The sequence below is a fragment of the Mytilus californianus genome, unplaced genomic scaffold, assembly GCF_021869535.1.
Source record: "Mytilus californianus isolate M0D057914Y unplaced genomic scaffold, xbMytCali1.0.p SCAF_9, whole genome shotgun sequence".
In the NCBI taxonomy this organism is placed as follows: Eukaryota; Metazoa; Mollusca; class Bivalvia; order Mytilida; family Mytilidae; genus Mytilus; species Mytilus californianus.
Window position 1 is genome coordinate 16,441,295 of NW_026262745.1, and position 23,665 is coordinate 16,464,959.

Below are 23,665 nucleotides of genomic sequence, written 5' to 3' on the forward strand. Positions count from 1 at the left end.
TATATATTACAAATTGGATCAACTACTCAAGATGGCTACCTGTCTACCTGCTAGATATGCTAGCTTTACCACTGGATGTAGAATTGGCATTTCAGCGAGGTGAGTTCGATACGTCAAAAACCTGGAATGTTTAATGGAGTATGGAGTGACATGGCAACTGAAAAAACTGTCCTAAAGGATTTCAAAGGTTGTTGTGGAATCAGTGGTATAACACGTCAAAAGCAAGATCTAATGAGATGGTCACTTACTCGGCATGTGCATGCAGATTTTACGTCAGAATTGAAAATCAGGTCTGGTTGCATCAATGACAAAAGCGTTGAGCATGATGAATTAAAACCAACAGCTTGAACTCGAGATGAAGAACAAGTTCAGAACATTGGAGGTCATGTTTTTGAAATAATGACTGACCTATTCGCCACTGAACTCCACATACCATCACTAATCAACATTTCAACTGGAATGCACGCTTCGAAGGACATACAGACCTTTTTGACGTCAGCCGTTGGTGATGTTTACACAATCGCAAGATCATTTATCGACAGGGCATTTGCGGAAGGCAAGACTCGTAGTTTCTTTGGTTCTATCCTTCTGTCAAAGTTAAAAACATTCGAGGACCTTACGAAGAAAACGAAAAATTAAAATATAGAAAAGGAGAAATTTAGAATCTTCACATCAATCCTGAAATCGTGTTCCGTCAAGCATTGGTGTTAGCAAATAGTCGAGATGAGAAGGTTTTGTCAATTCCGATTGGTCCAATACCTACAACCCTTTTCCATGATAAGAATAGAAAATCCTGTAAAGCCGATCTTTGTCATCAACTCGAGAACGAGACATCGTATTGTCACTCTTCTCAACCCGATTTCGATTAATCGCTTAACAATTTGAAAAACCTTTTGTGACCTGGGGTAAGAGCTCCGCTAGTTTTCAGGGGCTACTTCTGTTGTTGATGTCTTTAACAGATATGACGTCAAACTTTCTATCAAGGCATAAGAAAGGGACCGAAGCATAAAGGTCTTCCAAGTAATTGAAGGTCGCTCCCTTCCAGACTGGAAAAAGTTTTTATCTTCCAACGAAAATAAATGGAAATCATTGCTCCAGTTTCTTGGGAATTTTATTGTTTGCTACCACCAAAAGACACCCTATGCCCTAGCGAATAATAGTGAACCAACTTCAGCTGGAACTTTTTTCCGATCCTCAAATCGTAAAACGCATTTGTGCTAAAACTGTCTTTGACTACGTCGAGCTTTACAGTACGCACGAGGAAGCTTATACGCGCATGATTTTGCACGCCATGTATGCCGATAGACAGTTTGGAAGTGGTGGCTGTAAAGAAAGGATCATAGTGAAATCCCCTGACACGGATGTTTTAGTTCTTTGTGTCCAATACTAGTATTTTTCCTCCCTGAAAAACACAGGAACTGTAACCAGCAACAAGGATGCAAGACGTTTTATAACTAAACATGAATTATGCAATTCTTTGAATTCCATCGTCAGTCAATGCTTGTATTGCCTGCCGTACATGCAATTTCAGGATGTGACTCCACATCGGCAATGTTTGGTATAGGTAAAAAAAAACGGTTTTCAAAGTCCTGAAACAGGTGTGTAGTGATGTGTCCGATTTAGTAAACCTGACAAACTGTGATGTTGATGAATCTCTTTCAGTTGAAAGAAAGCCCGTGGTTTTGTTTTATGATCAAAACAGTAATTTTCAAAAGTGTACACAGTGACTTACAAATGAATTGCACAATAAATTACGTGTAAAACTTTTGACTTCTAAAGATACGTCTCTGGCCAACTTAGATCTCCATTAAAGTTTGGATGGATTGATAAGGATGGTTTAATGCCGGCATTTTGCGAGGGTCAAATGTCTTAGGAATTCCTACAAGACCTTGTCTGTACTTGTAAAGGAACATTTGTGTGCTCGAAAGAACTTGTTGAGCAGAACCTTTCATGAACAGATATGTGTCCATGCCAGGCAAAAGAAATATGTGATAACATTAATACACGTCTTGTGATGGTTGATGGAAAAGAAGATGATAAAGATCAGGCTTGATTACCTTTTGAAGTCTGTGGTACGTTGCAAGTGAAAAAAGGGGGTTTATGGGAGTAAAACCGATAATGTTATAGAAATTAACCAGAGTAAAATACACAACAGTAAATAATGCTATGGAAGCAGCAATAATCGGTGACAAAACAAAAAAACAGAGGCAACGAAACGTCCATAAAAAACAAAAGTATCCGCAAATTCAATTTAAGGTCACATTTGACTGTAGTGTACTCTTGCTTCTGGCCTCACCCAATGTGCTAGATTAAAAAATAATTTTGATGTATTGTCCTTCGTGACACTACATGTTTACGTTAAATTGAATTAATTTATAAGGTTAAGGTGCTATAAACATTTTATGGGTTGAACATTAGATTTTTTGAGAAAACAATATCTATGATTCAGGTTTTTGTATAAAAAGAAACACAGCTAAAGCCAAAACAGTATCTTGTGTATTTAGGTAGATGTTAGAAATAGAAAAAAATGTCTAAATTGAAATCCTTTAAAATTTTCACAGATTTGTAAAGATTACCTTTGACCTCAATTAAAAAAAAGATTGTGACCATATCCGGTCCGACGACAGGCATTTTGTTATAGTACAAGGTTTCCTCATTCGAATGATAAATGATAAATTTTTTTTTCTTGAGCATTATAATCACAGAGAGTACTATATATTTCATTGGCATACAATGGTGATAATGTTTTACTTTTTTGTCAAAAAAGTATTTGTACAGTTGTAGCTGTTATAATAGACTGGATTTGATAAAAAGTCTGTTGAATGTTAAAGTGATGTTTTTTGGACCACTTTTATCAAACAAAGACAAATTGATTGATAAGACATATATCATAAACCTAAAATCATATCAATTAACCGTATGCTTTGATGGAAATGACTATATAACGTCCCTTTTAAACCTAGGTCACACATTTCACGGATTTTCCTGAAAAGCAGAAGAAAGTGAGATCACTGGTTTTAAAAAAGCCCGTAAGTTCGGATGACAGAACATACAAAGTCGACGTATTACGGATCTTTGTACAGATACAAAAACCTGCCTGATTATCAGAGCAATATATTAAAGCAAAGTCTATCATAAATCAAAAAAGGATACACATTTTATTGTTATTGTGTCGTTCATATTTTTTTTTGGAAATCATATATAATCATATGACTTACATGGCATCGACCGTCAACAGAACCGGAACAGGGCAAATGCAACTGTTGGAAAAAAACGTTTACGATTATGATTTCACTAGTACATTGATTTTTAGTTTTATTGATTTGCTTACTGTTAAAGGGGACGTCCCCATAACATTTTTCTCAAATCCGGAGCTAAACGATACCGGAAAAGATTTACTGACAAACACTGATTTACGACAAAACTACCGAGATTTGTAGCAATTTATTTAAAAAAATGTCAGTGAAATCATTTACATGCCATAAATCATTTCAAACATGTTTTTATTTACATTCATAGCAGTAAAAAGCTTTTTTGTCTACTGTGAATTCATTGTTATTCGTTGGATACCAATACAGGTGAACCACGAATTCAAATGTTCAACGAATTGCAAATTTTCTATAGGTTTGTATGCAGACTTCGGCAAAACCACGAAATCAAATACCCACGAAAATACAGGCATTTCTCAATCCAAGAAAATTGGTACCCACGAAAATAAATGAATCTACAGTACTTTTCTTTTAAATACCGATGTCCCGTTATGTAGTTTGACCTTTTAACCTGTCCATTGTCATTGTATGTAATATCAATGAATGAAAAAAGTAGTTCAGGCAAATGTGGGCGTGTCTCCATAAAAAGTTACGTCTATGAGCTGAGGGAAAAAAATTCAACCATGCTCTATTACTGTGAAATTTATTTATTCATAGGTAAAATGCAGCACATATTATTACATATAATATCTATATAAATAGTTTGAAATTCCACCAATTGCTGCTCATTTAATCTCCATCCTTTCAACCTTGAATTATCTACATTTTGGAAAATTTTACTTTCCTTCAACTGCTTTTTTCGTATCAGAATATTTAACGATTAGATAAAACATAACTTTTTTCAAGCTTTGATTATAATAGCCTTTCTACCTTATTTGTTAAATATCAACCATAATCACTGAAATAAGTATTCTTTTTTAGCCATCTACAGTTAAAGAAAGTTACAAGAAAGAATTTGATTGGATGTGCATGTCTTACTGAGAAAACAATTCTATATTTTTTTTTTATTTATACCACAAATGAATGACATATTTTCATCATCATTGTTTTATACAAAGATGGTTCAATCACCACTTTTATTTTTATTTATTTTTACAATCTGTTTCATGTATGTTCTGGACAAGAAAAGAAAATACAATTAAAAGATACCAAACAAATCTGTTTTATATTATGTACATGAATGTACAGACGGATACCCAGTTGAAATTAAACAAAAGAAATGGAACTCTTCGTTAGTAAAGGTAAAAAAGCCAAATTGGTGTGTTTGAATTGTTTATATCTGTTTCTATGGGCTTTAAAAGTTTAATAAAGGTGCATAATTTCAGATTTTATGCATCGTATATACGTGTATTTACTTAAATTATAGTATGGAGCTTCGGGATATTTGTAAACTTTTAAATTATATACAAATTTTCATAAAACAGTCGATCGTGGTAGGTGCAAATACAAGTGGATCTTTTTTGTGCATAAGCATAAATTCTGCCGAAAAAAATCCATAAAAAGATAAAAGATTGATCTTTTTAAAGCATTAATTTGCAGCTCTGCCCCCGGCGACAGTTTTTTTCGGAAAAAAATACTAAAAATGGGCAATAATTTCATCGAAAAGAGAAAGTCGAGTGCACCTTTTATGTTCGGTCGTGTTTGAGTTGACTTTTCTGTCTTGAAAACTTATAAAGCAAAATTATTTGATACATCATCTCTCTTCAGATTCTATTATTTTTATATATTTAGGCTACAGGTTGACTTAATAACATTAAAAATTCACAGTGCTAAAAAGTGAAATATATGGGTCAAGTGAAATACCTTTCTAATGAGTCATAACAACAGAGTAGGTGTGTTCGCAATATCAAATTTTTACTAAAAGTACTTGACGACAGACTTTACAAGTGGATCTTAAAAATGCATAACTTCAAAAAAACTTCTTTTTTTTTTTTTTGGTGTGTTATCTAGGGTTATTAGTCTTCAACCTCTGAAAATTTTTAGTCTGCCCTTCCACGAAATATTTAATTGAAATTTTTTAAATGTTTTTTGATCTTTCGAAAATTCCATCTGACAACCGATCAGACATTAGTTTTAAGTTGACTAAATGCAGAAAAGTACATTAAATGATGCACAATAGAAAGTAGATACAAATGTCTTTTAAAAATACAACTGGCATATAAGGATCGTAATGGTGCTATGTGGATATCGATTTTAAAGATCTAAATTAGCAGCGCGTCATCCCTACCATGGCTTCCATTTTTACGATTTTAAAAATTAGCTGGTGTAATGGGGAGATAATTTTGACGAAGAAGAATCTTGACTGTGTATCAGTTGGATTAACATTAACGTTAGATGTATTACCGTTCATATAAAAAAGTTATTGATAAAAAGATACCAAAATGGAAAACAAAATATTGCCTTCATTCAATTCTACCAATAACTGCTTTGATCTACATGTATTGACTCCAAAAGTCCAAAAAGGGATAGGGGTTACCTCATCCCATGGATTTTTAATATATGAATCTAAATTACATGATTGCATATTTGATGGTTTCTGTTATATATAATGACAACGTTTATATACTAGATCAATTTAGAGCTTGACATATTAAAAATACATGTATCTGTTTGTTGAAGAATGTATGATAATCCGATATGGTGTTTTTATGTTACTTAATTTGATGGGTTGATGTCTCATTGAGATATTCCCAACATCTCCATTTGTACATGCAAAATCAGTTTTGGACACAATAAATCTTTAAATCATTTTCACTATTTATTTCTAAATTTTCTTGGTCTCTTTTCACTTAAAAGACTAACGGAGTGAGAGTCGGAATCATCACTTTTTTTTTAAATTCATCATTTGCTGTAATACTCAAATCTGAAAACAGATCACATGACCCATCAAGTCCTTCCACAGCTGAAGAGAACAGATCTTGTGAAGCAGGAAATTGAATGTAACAAGTCAAAGATGTTGTTGATTTATCTAAGGTTGTCCGTGTACTTAAATGTTAAATTGATAAGGTTAAGGTGCTATAAACATTTTATGGGTTGAACATTAGATTTTTTGAGAAAACAATATCTATGATTCAGGTTTTTGTATAAAAAGAAACACAGCTAAAGCCAAAACAGTATCTTGTGTATTTAGGTAGATGTTAGAAATAGAAAAAATTGTCTAAATTGAAATCCTTTAAAATTTTCACAGATTTGTAAAGATTACCTTTGACCTCAATTAAAAAAAAGATTGTGACCATATCCGGTCCGACGACAGGCATTTTGTTATAGTACAAGGTTTCCTCATTCGAATGATAAATGATAAATTTTTTTTTCTTGAGCATTATAATCACAGAGAGTACTATATATTTCATTGGCATACAATGGTGATAATGTTTTACTTTTTTGTCAAAAAAGTATTTGTACAGTTGTAGCTGTTATAATAGACTGGATTTGATAAAAAGTCTGTTGAATGTTAAAGTGATGTTTTTTGGACCACTGTTATCAAACAAAGACAAATTGATTGATAAGACATATATCATAAACCTAAAATCATATCAATTAACCGTATGCTTTGATGGAAATGACTATATAACGTCCCTTTTAAACCTAGGTCACACATTTCACGGATTTTCCTGAAAAGCAGAAGAAAGTGAGATCACTGGTTTTAAAAAAGCCCGTAAGTTCGGATGACAGAACATACAAAGTCGACGTATTACGGATCTTTGTACAGATACAAAAACCTGCCTGATTATCAGAGCAATATATTAAAGCAAAGTCTATCATAAATCAAAAAAGGATACACATTTTATTGTTATTGTGTCGTTCATATTTTTTTTTGGAAATCATATATAATCATATGACTTACATGGCATCGACCGTCAACAGAACCGGAACAGGGCAAATGCAACTGTTGGAAAAAAACGTTTACGATTATGATTTCACTAGTACATTGATTTTTAGTTTTATTGATTTGCTTACTGTTAAAGGGGACGTCCCCATAACATTTTTCTCAAATCCGGAGCTAAACGATACCGGAAAAGATTTACTGACAAACACTGATTTACGACAAAACTACCGAGATTTGTAGCAATTTATTTAAAAAAATGTCAGTGAAATCATTTACATGCCATAAATCATTTCAAACATGTTTTTATTTACATTCATAGCAGTAAAAAGCTTTTTTGTCTACTGTGAATTCATTGTTATTCGTTGGATACCAATACAGGTGAACCACGAATTCAAATGTTCAACGAATTGCAAATTTTCTATAGGTTTGTATGCAGACTTCGGCAAAACCACGAAATCAAATACCCACGAAAATACAGGCATTTCTCAATCCAAGAAAATTGGTACCCACGAAAATAAATGAATCTACAGTACTTTTCTTTTAAATACCGATGTCCCGTTATGTAGTTTGACCTTTTAACCTGTCCATTGTCATTGTATGTAATATCAATGAATGAAAAAAGTAGTTCAGGCAAATGTGGGCGTGTCTCCATAAAAAGTTACGTCTATGAGCTGAGGGAAAAAAATTCAACCATGCTCTATTACTGTGAAATTTATTTATTCATAGGTAAAATGCAGCACATATTATTACATATAATATCTATATAAATAGTTTGAAATTCCACCAATTGCTGCTCATTTAATCTCCATCCTTTCAACCTTGAATTATCTACATTTTGGAAAATTTTACTTTCCTTCAACTGCTTTTTTCGTATCAGAATATTTAACGATTAGATAAAACATAACTTTTTTCAAGCTTTGATTATAATAGCCTTTCTACCTTATTTGTTAAATATCAACCATAATCACTGAAATAAGTATTCTTTTTTAGCCATCTACAGTTAAAGAAAGTTACAAGAAAGAATTTGATTGGATGTGCATGTCTTACTGAGAAAACAATTCTATATTTTTTTTTTATTTATACCACAAATGAATGACATATTTTCATCATCATTGTTTTATACAAAGATGGTTCAATCACCACTTTTATTTTTATTTATTTTTACAATCTGTTTCATGTATGTTCTGGACAAGAAAAGAAAATACAATTAAAAGATACCAAACAAATCTGTTTTATATTATGTACATGAATGTACAGACGGATACCCAGTTGAAATTAAACAAAAGAAATGGAACTCTTCGTTAGTAAAGGTAAAAAAGCCAAATTGGTGTGTTTGAATTGTTTATATCTGTTTCTATGGGCTTTAAAAGTTTAATAAAGGTGCATAATTTCAGATTTTATGCATCGTATATACGTGTATTTACTTAAATTATAGTATGGAGCTTCGGGATATTTGTAAACTTTTAAATTATAGACAAATTTTCATAAAACAGTCGATCGTGGTAGGTGCAAATACAAGTGGATCTTTTTTGTGCATAAGCATAAATTCTGCCGAAAAAAATCCATAAAAAGATAAAAGATTGATCTTTTTAAAGCATTAATTTGCAGCTCTGCCCCCGGCGACAGTTTTTTTCGGAAAAAAATACTAAAAATGGGCAATAATTTCATCGAAAAGAGAAAGTCGAGTGCACCTTTTATGTTCGGTCGTGTTTGAGTTGACTTTTCTGTCTTGAAAACTTATAAAGCAAAATTATTTGATACATCATCTCTCTTCAGATTCTATTATTTTTATATATTTAGGCTACAGGTTGACTTAATAACATTAAAAATTCACAGTGCTAAAAAGTGAAATATATGGGTCAAGTGAAATACCTTTCTAATGAGTCATAACAACAGAGTAGGTGTGTTCTCAATATCAAATTTTTACTAAAAGTACTTGACGACAGACTTTACAAGTGGATCTTAAAAATGCATAACTTCAAAAAAACTTCTTTTTTTTTTTTTGGTGTGTTATCTAGGGTTATTAGTCTTCAACCTCTGAAAATTTTTAGTCTGCCCTTCCACGAAATATTTAATTGAAATTTTTTAAATGTTTTTTGATCTTTCGAAAATTCCATCTGACAACCGATCAGACATTAGTTTTAAGTTGACTAAATGCAGAAAAGTACATTAAATGATGCACAATAGAAAGTAGATACAAATGTCTTTTAAAAATACAACTGGCATATAAGGATCGTAATGGTGCTATGTGGATATCGATTTTAAAGATCTAAATTAGCAGCGCGTCATCCCTACCATGGCTTCCATTTTTACGATTTTAAAAATTAGCTGGTGTAATGGGGAGATAATTTTGACGAAGTAGAATCTTGACTGTGTATCAGTTGGATTAACATTAACGTTAGATGTATTACCGTTCATATAAAAAAGTTATTGATAAAAAGATACCAAAATGGAAAACAAAATATTGCCTTCATTCAATTCTACCAATAACTACTTTGATCTACATGTATTGACTCCAAAAGTCCAAAAGGGGATAGGGGTTACCTCATCCCATGGATTTTTAATATATGAATCTAAATTACATGATTGCATATTTGATGGTTTCTGTTATATATAATGACAACGTTTATATACTAGATCAATTTAGAGCTTGACATATTAAACATACATGTATCTGTTTGTTGAAGAATGTATGATAATCCGATATGGTGTTTTTATGTTACTTAATTTGATGGGTTGATGTCTCATTGAGATATTCCCAACATCTCCATTTGTACATGCAAAATCAGTTTTGGACACAATAAATCTTTAAATCATTTTCACTATTTATTTCTAAATTTTCTTGGTCTCTTTCCACTTAAAAGACTAACGGAGTGAGAGTCGGAATCATCACTTTTTTTTTAAATTCATCATTTGCTGTAATACTCAAATCTGAAAACAGATCACATGACCCATCAAGTCCTTCCACAGCTGAAGAGAACAGATCTTGTGAAGCAGGAAATTGAATGTAACAAGTCAAAGATGTTGTTGATTTATCTAAGGTTGTCCGTGTACTTAAATGTTAAATTGATAAGGTTAAGGTGCTATAAACATTTTATGGGTTGAACATTAGATTTTTTGAGAAAACAATATCTATGATTCAGGTTTTTGTATAAAAAGAAACACAGCTAAAGCCAAAACAGTATCTTGTATATTTAGGTAGATGTTAGAAATAGAAAAAAATTTCTAAATTGAAATCCTTTAAAATTTTCACAGATTTGTAAAGATTACCTTTGACCTCAATTAAAAAAAAGATTGTGACCATATCCGGTCCGACGACAGGCATTTTGTTATAGTACAAGGTTTCCTCATTCGAATGATAAATGATAAATTTTTTTTTCTTGAGCATTATAATCACAGAGAGTACTATATATTTCATTGGCATACAATGGTGATAATGTTTTACTTTTTTGTCAAAAAAGTATTTGTACAGTTGTAGCTGTTATAATAGACTGGATTTGATAAAAAGTCTGTTGAATGTTAAAGTGATGTTTTTTGGACCACTTTTATCAAACAAAGACAAATTGATTGATAAGACATATATCATAAACCTAAAATCATATCAATTAACCGTATGCTTTGATGGAAATGACTATATAACGTCCCTTTTAAACCTAGGTCACACATTTCACGGATTTTCCTGAAAAGCAGAAGAAAGTGAGATCACTGGTTTTAAAAAAGCCCGTAAGTTCGGATGACAGAACATACAAAGTCGACGTATTACGGGTCTTTGTACAGATACAAAAACCTGCCTGATTATCAGAGCAATATATTAAAGCAAAGTCTATCATAAATCAAAAAAGGATACACATTTTATTGTTATTGTGTCGTTCATATTTTTTTTTGGAAATCATATATAATCATATGACTTACATGGCATCGACCGTCAACAGAACCGGAACAGGGCAAATGCAACTGTTGGAAAAAAACGTTTACGATTATGATTTCACTAGTACATTGATTTTTAGTTTTATTGATTTGCTTACTGTTAAAGGGGACGTCCCCATAACATTTTTCTCAAATCCGGAGCTAAACGATACCGGAAAAGATTTACTGACAAACACTGATTTACGACAAAACTACCGAGATTTGTAGCAATTTATTTAAAAAAATGTCAATGAAATCATTTACATGCCATAAATCATTTCAAACATGTTTTTATTTACATTCATAGCAGTAAAAAGCTTTTTTGTCTACTGTGAATTCATTGTTATTCGTTGGATACCAATACAGGTGAACCACGAATTCAAATGTTCAACGAATTGCAAATTTTCTATAGGTTTGTATGCAGACTTCGGCAAAACCACGAAATCAAATACCCACGAAAATACAGGCATTTCTCAATCCAAGAAAATTGGTACCCACGAAAATAAATGAATCTACAGTACTTTTCTTTTAAATACCGATGTCCCGTTATGTAGTTTGACCTTTTAACCTGTCCATTGTCATTGTATGTAATATCAATGAATGAAAAAAGTAGTTCAGGCAAATGTGGGCGTGTCTCCATAAAAAGTTACGTCTATGAGCTGAGGGAAAAAAATTCAACCATGCTCTATTACTGTGAAATTTATTTATTCATAGGTAAAATGCAGCACATATTATTACATATAATATCTATATAAATAGTTTGAAATTCCACCAATTGCTGCTCATTTAATCTCCATCCTTTCAACCTTGAATTATCTACATTTTGGAAAATTTTACTTTCCTTCAACTGCTTTTTTCGTATCAGAATATTTAACGATTAGATAAAACATAACTTTTTTCAAGCTTTGATTATAATAGCCTTTCTACCTTATTTATTAAATATCAACCATAATCACTGAAATAAGTATTCTTTTTTAGCCATCTACAGTTAAAGAAAGTTACAAGAAAGAATTTGATTGGATGTGCATGTCTTACTGAGAAAACAATTCTATATTTTTTTTTTATTTATACCACAAATGAATGACATATTTTCATCATCATTGTTTTATACAAAGATGGTTCAATCACCACTTTTATTTTTATTTATTTTTACAATCTGTTTCATGTATGGTCTGGACAAGAAAAGAAAATACAATTAAAAGATACCAAACAAATCTGTTTTATATTATGTACATGAATGTACAGACGGATACCCAGTTGAAATTAAACAAAAGAAATGGAACTCTTCGTTAGTAAAGGTAAAAAAGCCAAATTGGTGTGTTTGAATTGTTTATATCTGTTTCTATGGGCTTTAAAAGTTTAATAAAGGTGCATAATTTCAGATTTTATGCATCGTATATACGTGTATTTACTTAAATTATAGTATGGAGCTTCGGGATATTTGTAAACTTTTAAATTATAGACAAATTTTCATAAAACAGTCGATCGTGGTAGGTGCAAATACAAGTGGATCTTTTTTGTGCATAAGCATAAATTCTGCCGAAAAAAATCCATAAAAAGATAAAAGATTGATCTTTTTAAAGCATTAATTTGCAGCTCTGCCCCCGGCGACAGTTTTTTTCGGAAAAAAATACTAAAAATGGGCAATAATTTCATCGAAAAGAGAAAGTCGAGTGCACCTTTTATGTTCGGTCGTGTTTGAGTTGACTTTTCTGTCTTGAAAACTTATAAAGCAAAATTATTTGATACATCATCTCTCTTCAGATTCTATTATTTTTATATATTTAGGCTACAGGTTGACTTAATAACATTAAAAATTCACAGTGCTAAAAAGTGAAATATATGGGTCAAGTGAAATACCTTTCTAATGAGTCATAACAACAGAGTAGGTGTGTTCGCAATATCAAATTTTTACTAAAAGTACTTGACGACAGACTTTACAAGTGGATCTTAAAAATGCATAACTTCAAAAAAACTTCTGTTTTTTTTTTTGGTGTGTTATCTAGGGTTATTAGTCTTCAACCTCTGAAAATTTTTAGTCTGCCCTTCCACGAAATATTTAATTGAAATTTTTTAAATGTTTTTTGATCTTTCGAAAATTCCATCTGACAACCGATCAGACATTAGTTTTAAGTTGACTAAATGCAGAAAAGTACATTAAATGATGCACAATAGAAAGTAGATACAAATGTCTTTTAAAAATACAACTGGCATATAAGGATCGTAATGGTGCTATGTGGATATCGATTTTAAAGATCTAAATTAGCAGCGCGTCATCCCTACCATGGCTTCCATTTTTACGATTTTAAAAATTAGCTGGTGTAATGGGGAGATAATTTTGACGAAGTAGAATCTTGACTGTGTATCAGTTGGATTAACATTAACGTTAGATGTATTACCGTTCATATAAAAAAGTTATTGATAAAAAGATACCAAAATGGAAAACAAAATATTGCCTTCATTCAATTCTACCAATAACTGCTTTGATCTACATGTATTGACTCCAAAAGTCCAAAAGGGGATAGGGGTTACCTCATCCCATGGATTTTTAATATATGAATCTAAATTACATGATTGCATATTTGATGGTTTCTGTTATATATAATGACAACGTTTATATACTAGATCAATTTAGAGCTTGACATATTAAAAATACATGTATCTGTTTGTTGAAGAATGTATGATAATCCGATATGGTGTTTTTATGTTACTTAATTTGATGGGTTGATGTCTCATTGAGATATTCCCAACATCTTCATTTGTACATGCAAAATCAGTTTTGGACACAATAAATCTTTAAATCATTTTCACTATTTATTTCTAAATTTTCTTGGTCTCTTTCCACTTAAAAGACTAACGGAGTGAGAGTCGGAATCATCACTTTTTTTTTAAATTCATCATTTGCTGTAATACTCAAATCTGAAAACAGATCACATGACCCATCAAGTCCTTCCACAGCTGAAGAGAACAGATCTTGTGAAGCAGGAAATTGAATGTAACAAGTCAAAGATGTTGTTGATTTATCTAAGGTTGTCCGTGTACTTAAATGTTAAATTGATATTGAATCTTTATTAAATAATGTCAGTTCATCCATTATAGTATTGCTGGGATTTATCACTGCATATTCATTTGTTACAAAACGGAATAGTATGGCATATAGTGCGCTTGTAAAAATCTTAAGATTATGCGTTACACTGTAAAACGTATGAATGGATATGCTAACTTGAGTCTAGCGATAATATTATGTATTAAACTAAAACGATAAGTATAGCACATTCAAATCTATTTCAAGCAACAGACCTTATGATAATGTATTTCAGGAATTTATAACAACTCGCTTATTTGTACTTTATTAAACACATTCTTTTTTTCTGCATTAAACATGCGAAGGACAACAGACTTCAATATCAATAGATGGATAGCACAACGCTTTTCGTTTAGTAATTATGAACGGTATTTTTGTTTTAAATTCTTCCTTTTTAATTAAGTTAGTGTTAACTTATTTAGTTTATGTCATTTTATGTACTTTCTGTCATTCCACTGATTGAGCTTAAAAAGGAATTGGTTCTGTGCCCAAAACCTACTATAACCCGCCAACATGATAACATCAGCGGTTGTATTCAGTCATATCTTAAGGTTCTTTTTCTTTTTAAAACTTGCCATTTGGTGTTCAAGGATGTATGTAGTTGAGTTAGCAATTTCAAATACACATCACATGAAGTATCCGTGACCAATTTGACATTGATCGATGTTAAATAATAATGTCAAAATGCAGCATGTTGCGTTGAATTGTAGTATTCATAATCGATCTGTTATGTTTTAATAACTCAGTACTGTATTGATTATTATAACTGCAATGCAATATGAAAAAACAATGTATCTATATTATACTGTGTGAATATAAAAAAAACTCGATATCTTCAAAGTTACCAGACGTTTATTTTAATACGCCAAATGCACGTTTAGTCTACAAAAGTCCAATCAATTGCGATCGAATTAAAACTGGCTGAAGGTCAAATAAATATCGAAGAGCACCAAAGACTCAAACATCCCCAATTGTATCAAATTTGGTAATGCCTATCTTTTTCTGTGAGTAGAAAACCCTTAGTGTTTTGATTGATTAACATTTTATGGACAGTGAATCTAAATAAAACGTTCATTATTTTGTCAACGTTAGCATTATATGAATTAATAATAATAGCATAATATAAACCAAACAAAACATACGGTTGCTGGGATTGATTTGCCTATCTTCTTGATCGAAGTATTGCATGTATTGGATATTTTACGAAAGGAGAAAGTGTACTTTGCTCGATTTTTTTCAATTCTTGTATGTTGATTGTTTCACCAGAAAGTCATTTACACAATCAATTGTGGAAGAATAAAAAGGGAAATAACGAACAAATTACAATGTTCTATATATTTTAGAGTTGATCTCTTTTGACGACCATGATTACTTAAAAATGAGTGCATAAAACTAAAAGCAAAATAGAAGCGCTATCCAGAAAGAAGGAACAGCATGTTCCTTTTACTACTGTTAAATACAAATGTGCTTATATAATTATCTATATACTATATGAATATATATAAATTCCTTCTTATTAAACCAATTTGATTATGAACTTACGACTATACACAATAACTTCATAAGATTAAACGAAACAGCAATTGTTAGATATATACAACAATACCTGTCGATATGAAGGCAGATTTCCCCCAATAAAACTATACAATTTATCAACCTAAACGTATTAGATTCCGCATTGGAAGCGATCGCACTCTTTTCCTTTCTAAACCTTTATTTTAGAATGTTTAATGGTAATTTTTATATCAATATTAATAACTCTTATAATGGGGCAATTTCGCTGTTACCATTGTCAGGACAACTAGCAGAAAATATGCAGAATGGAAACATTGGCCACTGAATCCCATCTTATTCATACTTTTTATTCTCACAATTATCAACAAATACAGTATTTAAGTCAATTATAATGGTATGGAAAAACGATTGGAATTTTCAAGAGGAAAGCTAATTAAATCTACTATAGATCCTATTTCTGGTCACTTGAATTGGCGTCCGTCGTCTATCGTCTTCCGTCGTCTGTCGTCTTCCGTTGTCTATTAACTTTTACAAAGATCATCTCCTCTGAAACTAATGGGCAAAATTAAACCAAACTTGACCACAATCACCAATTAGGTAAAAAAACTATCTAGTTTTAAAAATGTGTCCGGTGATCCCAACTGCAAACCAACATGGCCAACTTGGCTACAAATATAACATAGGGATTAAATGCAAGTTTTGTCTTAACCTGAAAACCACTATATATAGACAAAATTTGACGGGGCAAAAATTATCAAAATAATGAGATTTACCTTCGATCTTAAACATCAAAACTGTCAGACGACGTCCTGTAGGAGTTATAATTCTTTCGACTGAAATCGTCAGTCAGTTCTGAATTGGAGTAATTGCCCTTTAATTAAGATGTTTATCAATTTTTTGCATTTTTGCCTATTATCTTGAAAACTATATAAGTTAGAAAGAAACAAAAATGACCAATAAGACAAGATGTACAAAAAATGTCAAATTGCGGAAATCGTAATTTGACTCCTTATTGGAGTTATGGCCCTTTAGTTACGATAATTTAACATTTTTCGTTTTTGCCTATCATCTTTAAAACTATAACAGATAGATAGAAACTTTAAAATCAAAAATTATCAGCCAGACAAGATCTGCAAATAGGTCAGCTACATTGTAGCCTGTAGAAAATAAAATCAGCAATATAGTTTCAACAAAAAAGAGATTTTAGTCATGAATAATATTCCAGTCGAAAATATTGGAAAGTGTTCATTGATAAAGAACCTCGAGTATTAATGCCAAAAAAAAGTATGAAAAAGAAAAAAATGGCAAAAACGCAGGATAAAAACGGAAATGACACTTATTTTATCTTCAGTGAATGTTACCACACGGCTAACAGCCATACCTGGTGACTGAACAGTTACCATGATACAGCAGGATAATGGATATGAATAAACATATATTTGTTTTGGTGTGGATCAGTTTGAAAATATATAAGTGTCTAAGAATGTTAATGTAACACGCCAATGAGTGTAATAACAATAGTTGTAAAATTTTAAAAAAAATTTGCAATACTGTCTAGCGAAATATTGCGTAAATCTATAAAAATATAACAACTATTACACTCATTAGCGTGTTAAAGTTACATTCATAGGCATTAAAATATACATAGTATATCTATGTAACTTTAAAGAAAAAGACACTAACACAAATAAAAAAAGTAAATTAAACGTAAAAACAATTCATTGCATCAAATCAAACCACTATCACAACCCCTTTATTTAATAAAAAAATAAAAGAAAGCTGTGATGCATCTTAGACTTATGATCATTAATTCTATGGGCGAAAAATCAAATGTTTAATAATTGGATGTTGTTATCTGATGGCAAGTATTTCATGCGTAAATCAAAGAAATTAGATTATACATAAACATTTATAACGGGAATCACCAAAAATATTGCAAAGTAGTATACAGCAGACCACATAAACTATCAACACCCGACTATTTTCGTCTTAAGGGTTAAAAGCTCAAATTTTAAAGCAGCACTTAATCCTGCAACCAGACGTTGTCTGATATTTGGCATGTCGAGTTATCTTTTCAAAATGATTGCTATGACAATAATAATGACCTGTGTTTTTTTAATCGTTTAACAACGGTAAAACGATTCCATTCATGCTGTTTTCATTCTACGTGTGTTATCATAGTATGGTTTTACATAATTATGATGAATGTTCACTATCCTAAAGGGACATTTTAAACTATGAATATAAATATATGTATATATAAAAATATAAATTGCATAACAATGTAATTTTAACACATTATTAAGTATGTAAATATTAAAATGTTGAAAATATTTACAATGCGATAAAAAATAAACGCAATATTTCGCTAGACAAATTAGCTTCATCGAGCGTGCATCTATACAGGTGAAATCGGATGCAGATTAGAAACTTTTGCAGCTCATTGTACAAGAATTTTGCTGCCTTGTAAATAATTCAACGTTTGGATGAAGTTCACGATAAAATTGTACTAATCTTTGTATTGATTAATCCACACTCAAATAGATTTGTATGTTATGTGTTGCTATTTATAGGCACTTATATAAATATATATATATATATATATATATATTGTTTTCAATTTAGACTTTTATATATATATATATATATATATATTCCAGTTTAGTTTGGTGTAATTACTGTAAAATTATTTTCTAGTATCATTATCCGTAGTATTTCCTTGTTTCTGCAAAACAATGCTTGCATGTTTGTTTTGTGAGCAATTACCCAAATACCAATACAGAATATGTCAAAATATTTTTTTTAACATTTGGAATAAAGTATATTCATACTATTGAAGGAATAGGCAAAGGTGGATATTGTACAATAGAAAATGTAAAGTAAGTGAAATTTTGCTGCCTTGTAAATAATTCAACGTTTGGATGAAGTTCACGATAAAATTGTATTAATCTTTGTATTGATTAATTCACACTCAAATAGATTTGTATGTTATGTGTTGCTATTTATAGGCACTTATATAAATATATATATATATATATATATATTGTTTTCAATTTAGACTTTTATATATATATATTCCAGTTTAGTTTGGTGTAATTACTGTAAAATTATTTTCTAGTATCATTATCCGTAGTATTTCCTTGTTTCTGCAAAACAATGCTTGCATGTTTGTTTTGTGAGCAATTACCCAAATACCAATACAGAATATGTCAAAATATTTTTTTTAATATTTGGAATAAAGTATATTCATACTATTGAAGGAATAGGCAAAGGTGGATATTGTACAATAGAAAATGTAAAGTAAGTGAAATTGTGATTTATGGTGAGAAAAGATTTACATAAAAGCTTGTCTATTGCAAGAATTCCTTTTTTTAATAATGTTCTGTGCAGTTGTTTAAGTCTTATATATTAAGTAATGTACAAACATTTTTAAAAGTAAACGACACAATGAAAAACAATAAAACGATAATAACAGAAAACCTAATTACCGAAAGAAATAAGACAAAAATCCAGGAAAAACTACACAAAAAACTAAACCCCACTGACACCCAGAGAAGAAACCATGTAATCCGACAGTTTCTGCGGTACTAGAGACACCTGTCGAGTTACTTATGTCGTGTATAAATTCGAAAATTATTTCCATTTGGTGATAGTCATAAAAAAGGAAATGACAAATCGTTAGTTTGTTAACATAAACGAAAAACCTGTGTTACAGATAACCACAGGTATGTTCATATGTAAACTTGAACCAATATCATCCTAGAAAGCAACAATCCTCCATGACGGCAATACTGATAAAAACGCGAGCTATGTAAAATTGCATTTTTTTTTATCTGTGATAATACATTTTGTGCCTGTATATTATAAAGCTATTATTATAGATGTCTGTTTTCATGTTGTAGTTTCAAGACCACAAATGGAACTGTCACATTTTTACAGAAAAACTATTGTTGTAGAAATTATGAAGAACAAAACAACAAGTGTAAAGGTATATCATTTTTTTTTCAAACTCAAGAAAAGTTGCGCATCTTTTATCGAAGTCAACGAATATGTTGTCGATCAAAAAGTCAAGCATTGTAACGAGATCATCTTCTGTGTATGTGTTTTAGGAATCAGTGTGGACCTTCATAAAGTAAGATTGTGCATGACCTTAAACAACGAATGTGTATCTACGTTTCACATGTTTGTAAAAAAAGCCATATTTAATGAGACGATGTAGTCTATCTTTAAATTAAACATGGGCAATATAAGTGTTCAGAGTAGAATCTGCCAGATCTCTAAGGTCAACTCTGTACATGAGATATCTCTATGAAAAAACACTGACATTTAGATCAGCTGTTTTGAAAAATTCTAGCTTTATTCTTTAGAAATTTGAGAATAGTCCCCCTCATTTGGAAGAAGTGTGACAAAATACACGTGTTTTTAGAATTACTATTATCAGATTCGTTCGAAACCAAACGTTTTAGAGCATAAACTGTAGGGCTGTTAACAGAACAGAATTGACAAAATATGTTTTGGTCAAAATTTTACCTGAGTACATTTAATCCTAAGTATAAGCTGAAGTACATCATTTTTCAACTAAGAAAGACAAAATTTCATGTCAGTATTGAGGCAAAAGCATCTGGGGGGATTGCATCATTGGAGACAGTTCACCAGTACCGATACGAATTTTTTATTTCATATCCATTGATTTTTTTTATTCCTTTGCCCATATCGAAAACACAGATATGTATGATGCCTTCATAGAAGCATAGACTTTTCACATATGTGGTTAAACTTTTGGAAAATTAAGTGAGATTAATTTCGTAATTTTTTGTATTCCCCAAAACACCTTTGTGATGCGCGGTGTCGAGGTACAACACCCCTATATTCACACAAAAAGTTATCTGGAAATTTAGTTATTTGTATACATTTAATAACTCCTTGTGCATGTTGTGTTACACCTTTAGTCAGTTAATTATGACTTCCTCACAGTCACTGTGTTATCTTAGATGTATTTCAAAAGAGGGACGAAAGATACCAGAGGGACAGTCAAACTCATAGATCGAAAACAAACTGACAACCCCATGGCCAAAAATAAAAAGAAAAACAGACAAATAATAATACAGATGACACAACATAGAAAACTAAAGACTAGGCAACACGAACCCCACCAAAAACTGGGGGTGATCTCATGTGCTCTGGAAGGGTAATCAGAACCAATTGAGTTCTTGTATCTAAATTTTGACAAAGTTGTAGAAAACTTTAAACTATAATATGCCGCTGAATCGTGACTCGCCTATATTTCAAATTATCTTGTCGAAATATATTGTATATGACTTTAGGTTGAAATAAAAAAGGTGAGAAAAAATATATTAAACCAAGGGCCAATGAAAACAACAGTCGAAGAAACGTTTAAAAGCCCTTTGGACAAAAGAGACAAACAGCAAATTACTATTACTGTTTACTGTTACAAAGAAAAACAGTTAAGCAACAGAACTTTACCAAATCAAACGGTGACATTAAGTTCTTTGAAAGGATCAGCAGTTCGTTCCTATTTTACCAGTGATATCCGTTGTCGATGTCCTGTTAAAATTGATTCATGATACCAGATTTTTAAATTAGTACGAGAAGCGTGCGTTTCTACTTCACAAGAGTCACAAGTGACTCGCAAAAAAACATGTACTAGTAGAAGGCCAAATCAATTACAGAATTGGAGAAAACTAAACATCAATATTCTAAAATTCCAAAAGCCAGGCTAAGGTTATTTGTAGAAAAATTTTAAATATTTCAAATGCTTTTGAACATCATGTTACATTTATTAAACAGTTAATATAAATAAAATAACTGAATCAATGATTTTCATGTCCGCAGCAGCTCGTGATACCCTTGCAGACGAAATGTCTACTATCAATGATATTGAACCAGTGGTTGTAAAAATTAAAAATAGATACTCGGCTTAAAGATTGAGTACGCATGCCATTAATTTCGTCTACACAAAGTTCATAACTAGCGCTCGGATCGAAACATATGGAAGGAAAAATCAAGCACGTAGTTGAAGAGCAATACACATCAATAAATCCGAAAAGCTGTGCTAAATCTGGCTAAGGTTATATAAACCTGGGGATTTCAAAACTTTTGTATTTTGACGGATTTTAAATATTTAACAAGTAGTAAATAACATTGGTTGGAAAGTTAACTATCGTACAATTACGAATTGTCTATTGTCTGATCATAAGACATTATCAAATTCATATACAAGTGAATTATCTTATTCTTAAACAGGACCAAATATGAAAGTTAGATATGAAAACCTTCGCAGTGTTTGACGACTAGGGATAGACAAGACAATAACAAAGATAAACCACTAATACATATACAACAAAATACAAGACTGAGAAAATACTGAAATGCAACGAGAATCCCTTGATGAAAAAGCTTTCAAAAGAACACATTATTCAATATACACAGAATATTTAAATTGTGGCTTGATACACTGTTGACCTTTGCATTTTATATCCTATCAGGAATATGATTTCCTGCATTTTGTATGCATTTGGCAGTTATTCCTTTTTTAACAAGTACAATAAATTATGACCCTTGACATTAAAATCTTTTGTGCCTTGCAATCATCTATATTATTTTATTACCTTTAATAAAAGTATAACACATTTCTTCATTCTTCGTTGTCTAGGTGAGACAATAAAAACATACTATACTACTACATCAATATTTAAACTTCAAACATCAATGTAAATTAGAACCTTACGTAATATCTTTCGTCCATGATGCATTTTATTTTTCTCACTTTATCAATAACTGTTTCGAAAAGATGTGTTTCCATAAAATCTAAAATATGGTGAACCTAAATAAAGATAAACTTGAAAAAAAAAATTAAAATACTAATGGATTCAGTCGTGGGCAGAACGGGGAAAAAAGACGATAATACTTTTTCGGAATAGTTATGTGTGAGGTTTTTCACGCAAATAAAAATTGCCAAGAGGAAATTCAAACAATCGACAAAAATAGACAGCACCATTACAAAGAAAAAAGGGCAACACAAACATTCAAAAGTATACTCTTTCAAAATACATGAATGAAAACATTAAAGCAAAATCAAATCAAACCGCTTTGAAAAAAACCTTTCAAATTACACTTTCATAAACAAAACACTATTTTGATGAGACATAACATACTTGTGTTCGCAAAAATGTGTACCAGGTCTGGGATATGACAAATACTTTCATTTTATTTGTGTTGAATTTCTTCCTTATTTCAAAATGACAACAAATTATTATTTTTGACATAAAAAAATATTTGAGATTTGCTTTAGTTTAATTTGCTTTTTGCTTATGTGCTTTGTCTATATAGTGCCTATATGCCATTTTATTTTTCTTTGTTTTATAGTGATTAAGATTATAACACTATGTTGACTGCTCTACCCCAATTTTTGACATTTTTACCTATTATGTCTGTTTGTTTTGTGCACAAATTGTTGTCAATATAATGAAATTATATGCGACTGTCATACAAGTGAGGGGTTTAGCTAGTCATAAAACCAGGTTTAATCTACAATTTGCTACATACGGAAATGCCTGTACTACAGAAATAATAACACTGCTACAAGATGTGTTGGCCATAGAACGAAAAGTTTGTGATCCTAAATAAAAAAAAAATGGACACACAAGTTTAGCATACACATTCAGTCTAGGAGTATGATAAAATTGAGAATGGAAACGGAGTATATGTCAAAGAGACAACAACCTGACCAAAGAGCAGAATGGCCAATGGCCAACAATGGGTCTTCAACAAAGCGATAAAATCACGCACCTAGAAGTGGGCTTCAGATGGCCCCTAAACAAAAATGTGTTCTAGTTCAGCGAAAATGGACGTCACACAAAACTTCGAAACATACCAATGAACCAAAATTTAAAAAAAACATACCAGACTAACGAAGGCCAGAGGCTCCTGACTTGGGACAGGCGTAAAGGACTACTAGTAGTTACTGATATGCCAGCTCCAGACCTCAATTAATCTGATTAAAAGATTATGTCTTCATCATATGAAAATCAAGCACAATCCTTC